This window comes from Myotis yumanensis, unplaced genomic scaffold, assembly GCF_028538775.1.
Source record: "Myotis yumanensis isolate MYYU_CA2020_CCGP unplaced genomic scaffold, mMyoYum1.0.hap1 SCAF_14, whole genome shotgun sequence".
Taxonomy (NCBI): Eukaryota; Metazoa; Chordata; class Mammalia; order Chiroptera; family Vespertilionidae; genus Myotis; species Myotis yumanensis.
Window position 1 is genome coordinate 19,113,496 of NW_027223765.1, and position 4,780 is coordinate 19,118,275.

Genomic DNA, 4,780 nt, shown 5'->3' on the forward strand with positions numbered 1-4,780 from the left:
ATCAGCTTTATTGAGGCAATATGACAAGTAAAAATATTTTTATGTCATTTGAAAGTTTGTCCAGTACATTCATATATATAATCTCATGTTATCCTTGCAACAACGCGGAGGGAAATGGATGTCAGATCAAAACCAAGGCACAGGTTACAGAAATGATTTGCTCACGTTTTCAGGTGACCATCTCTGCATTGCTGCTGGCTTTCCACATCTAGGCAGTGCTAGCCAAGATTTTTAGAAAGCTTGCCATGTGCCAGGCATTATGGTAAGTGCTTTATATACATGATCATATTTCTTTTTATTTTTATTGATTTCAGAGAGGAAGGGAGAAGAGCAAGAGAGAAACATTAATGATGGGAGAGAATCATTGATTGGCTGCCTCTTGTATACCCCACACTGGGGACCGAGCCTGTAAATCCCAGGCTTATGCCCTGACCAGGAATCAAACTGGTGACCTCTTATTTCCTGGGTCAACGATCAACCGCTGAGCCACACCCAGCTGGGCTACATGATCCTATTTCTATCCTCTGAACAACTGATCACACTCCCTTTTTTATTACCATAAAAACTGGAGCTCTGTGAGAGTAAAAATTTGTCTATGTCATGCAGTCTTGGAACTCAGATTCAGTTTCCTTCCTCCCAAAGTCCAAACTGATATCAGTACTTTTTTGATGCCTCCTTGCCCTGGCTCCATTGCTAATACAATCTGTGAGTTAGCTGAGTTTGCCCTCCAGCATGCCTGTCACTGCATGTGCCTAGTGTGATTGTGATGTGCTTAGCCAGGGAAACAGGATGAGGTCCTCTATTTTGGCTGGGGCAGTGAGAGTCATCGCTCATGAGAAATATTCATGGGTATTTGTCTTTATTGACATAAACCACAAACCTGCTTAAGCCCAGAAAACTCCTTGTTGATGTTTAGTCATTTGCAGTACTCAGCTGATGTCCTAGGGCTCTAGCTATGTAACTGCATCCCACAGATGCTTCAAACTTTTGGTATCACTTTAGGGTTGCATTTCTAATATGGCTCTGTGATGATGGGAATGTTCTGTGTCTGCACTGTCCCATAGTCTCTGGTACATGTGGCTAGTGAGCCCTGGAAATGTGACTAATACAACTGAGGAGCTGATGTTTAAATTTAATTAATGAAAATCTGCACTGAAATCACCATATATGCCTGGTTGTTGTAATATGGGACGGTGCAAGGATACTTGCCATCCCATAAATGGTAAGTTTATATTTATTGAATACCACTAATATATTCATTAGAAATAGAGCAACTATTTATAGATGTACCAAACAAATCCCAGCAGTGTTCCCTTCCAGGAAGCATAAGAATGGCTCGTTAGTATTCCTGCCTAGACACATCATAAGATATGGTCATAACAAGTGACGGGGCTGGGAGTGATGTCAGGCTATGCAGCTGTCCATGCTTGCAGCAACGACAATGCATGTAATGGTCTCTTCTGAGAAAAGCACTTCAATGCAATAACTGCTGAAATGCCACTACCTGTTTATTATAAACTCTTTTATCCCTTGGGACCTTTGCCAACATATTTAAAAAGCCCGATTCAAGATCACCATGCAATATTCACTGCTAACAAATGTGGTTTTTTTTTCAGATAATGATTAATAAACATAAAGAATTGTTAGCTGGGGGAAAAAGTTTAGATTACTTATAGATTTTCAAAAAGCATTTTCCCAACCTTGGCAGATCAACTCGAAATGAAATTTGTGCTAAAAATCAAAGCTGGATAGGAATCACTCTATCAAAGCATCAAACTTTTCATAAAAAGCCAGTAAGCATCAATAAAAAAAACAACAGCAGGCAAATGGTAGCCTCTCGTGCCTTTTAAATGAATACAGTAAAGGTGACTTATTTGCTGGGATAACGTAAAAGTCCAGATCTTTCAACCTACACATTTTCCTTCATCACTGAGATCCACAGGATATGGCTTAAAGCAGTTGGTACAGAATTAACATATTATTATAAGATGATAGTTTAAAAGGTTAACCTCAATTTTAAATAATTAAGATAAAATTCCTTTACATTTCACCCCACCATTAAACACATACATCATCTTTATAGTTCTTAAAGGATCTTAGAAATCTGTGCTCTCTAGGATGTCACTGATGCTTAGTAATTTTCCAAATGAGTGGGGACTTTGGGAGGGTAGTAGGACCTCCAACTACAGCTCAGTTTCCAGGGAGCCCAGGGTTGGCACTAGCCTGCTCAACTTCTTCCAATCCAAAAACTCAGGTGGTTCCATGAACCAGGTACTAGGCTGGCCAGGTTCTCAGCTGCTTTCTCCTGGTATAGTTAATGAAATGAAGAAGAACGAGGGATATTTATATGAAATCAGATTTGTGATGTAAAATTAGCCCCAGTGCAGTGTAGTGGTTCACCAAGTGTGGTCACTAGGCCAGACCAGGGAGCAACAGTATCAATTGAGACCTTGATAGAAATGCAGGGCTCCACCCCAAATCTGCTGAATCAGAAACTCAGGGAGAGGAGTCCAGGAGTCAGTGTTCTAGCAAGTCCTCCAGGGAGTTCTGAGGCAGTTCAAGTTTAAGAAATACTGTCCTAGATTATCCACGAGGAAGCAGTTGTGCAGTCCATTGTGATTTCTTCTTATGTCCATTCATTCATTCAAACACAATTCTTAGTGCTAATGGCACATGGGGCTGCTACTAGGTTATTCATGGGAGATTTTCACTATTTGCTCAATCTGCAGTAGCCTCCAGGCATAATTTCCATGATCTTCCAGGGGAGATATGCTTGAGGAATGTAAATGAGGTTTAATACTTGCTGAACTTTAACAGGTTTAGGAAAATAAAGCTGCTTCAAAACATGCCTGTAATGCATTGTAAATAAAATAAAATGAATTCTGCATTGCTCACTATTTATTTTTATTATTCACTAATATTCTTCCACGTTTGCTGTAGTTAATTAAGTGGGTTACCTGAAAATCAAATGTTTAAATTTCAAATCCTGTGAAAGCAAATAGTATCTTCTCTAAATTTTGCAAACTTAGAAAAGTTGTGTAAATTATATTGATATTACCTAAAGAAAACGTATGGAGCAAAATTGACTATTCTTTTTTTATTTTTTTATTTTTATATATTTTATTGATTTTTTTTACAGAGAGGAAGGAAGAGAGATAGAGAGTTAGAAACATCGATGAGAGAGAAACCTCGATCAGCTGCCTCCTGCACATCCCCCACTGGGGATGTGCCCGCAACCAAGGTACATGCCCTTGACCGGAATCAAACCTGGGACCCTTCATTCGGCAGGCCGATGCTCTATCCACTGAGCCAAACCGGTTAGGGCAAAATTGACTATTCTTGAGAGCTTTTCCCACTTTCATGTACAGCCATGGTTAGCAAAATGACAATACATGTGTAACAGAGTGAGTTCTTGAGGAATGAACTGGCGCCTTGTTGTGTAATGAACTTTTTTGATCTCTTCCTCACAGAAAAGGCAGCCAGGATCTTGTCTTCTTGATTTCTGGGCTTATTTACCACAAGGGTATTCAGCAGTTTTCAATGTTTCTGGGGGGAAAAGAAATTGCCACACTTTAGAGACATCCCAAACAGTGTTTTTGCAAATTATTCTTGCAGTGTGTTCTGCGGAGCGCCAACTTCTCAAACCCCTGAGGAAGCTGTGTTTTAACACGACTCTGATGTTTGAGAGAAGTTGATCTGAACCAACAGAGACTGGATCACTTGAAAAAGTTGGGGGGGATTGGTGCTTTGAATGGAATAAGGGCAGGCTCTACCGCAGAGCAAGAAAGTGAGATGAGATCCCAAGAGGCTGAGAGGTTGAGGTGTTTTCAAGGGTGATTAAGTACTAAACGTCTTTAGTGTGGGTGGCTCCACGGATGGCTGTGGTTTGACACAGAAGGAATAGCTGATTCCAGGCAGGTGCCTTCAAATGGACCTGCATGGCTTAGAAAATGACTAGTTTTCTATAAGACAAAACTGGGTTCTGACCAGGCCATATTTTTCTTGCAGTATATGAACTCTCAGGTCTTGGTACAACCCAGGAGTGTAAGAGGAAGCCATGAGAAATGACTGACTTTGAACTTCACACTAACTCTTGGTATAGGGCCTCCAACCATGCTTTGATTTGACTTAGAGGGGGGGAAAACATTTGTACTTTGTCTTAATTTGTGAAGTTGCTGAAAATATTTTTATTCTGCCTACTGGCATCTTTAGATAGTGTTCTTTCATATTTGGCCAACTCATTTCATCCTGGTTTCTGGTTTATACCATCTCCTTTGATACCTTAAATTTGCATTATGTTTTTTAGGTCAAACAGTACGTTCAGGTCTTTCTTTTCACAGCAATGCAGCACTATATATACAAGGAACCAAGCAATGGAGATGGCCAAGCTAATTTTAGAGTCCAGATTATGTGGATTAGTTTTCTGCATGCCTCACTGATACCCTTTATCTGCATTCAGGCCCAACCTCTAAAGACCAGCACTTGTTTTGTTTGTTTTTTTGTGTGTGTCCTACGCCTTTGCCACTATATCCTGCTTTCTCCATGCCCAAGGCAAGATGAAAATATGTGAAATAAGTATCCCCCCCACCCCACCCCAGCTCTCACTCAAGGTCAATGGGAGTTGGTGTATAGTACATTCCCCTCCTTCCACACTTTGTGGTAGGATAACTCTACTGCACATGCTATACATTGGCTCTTGGAGTTGCCCAGTAGGATTAAGTTCCAGTTAATCACATTGATAACCTATTTAATTATGGACACTTTATTGGCTCCTTTCTTT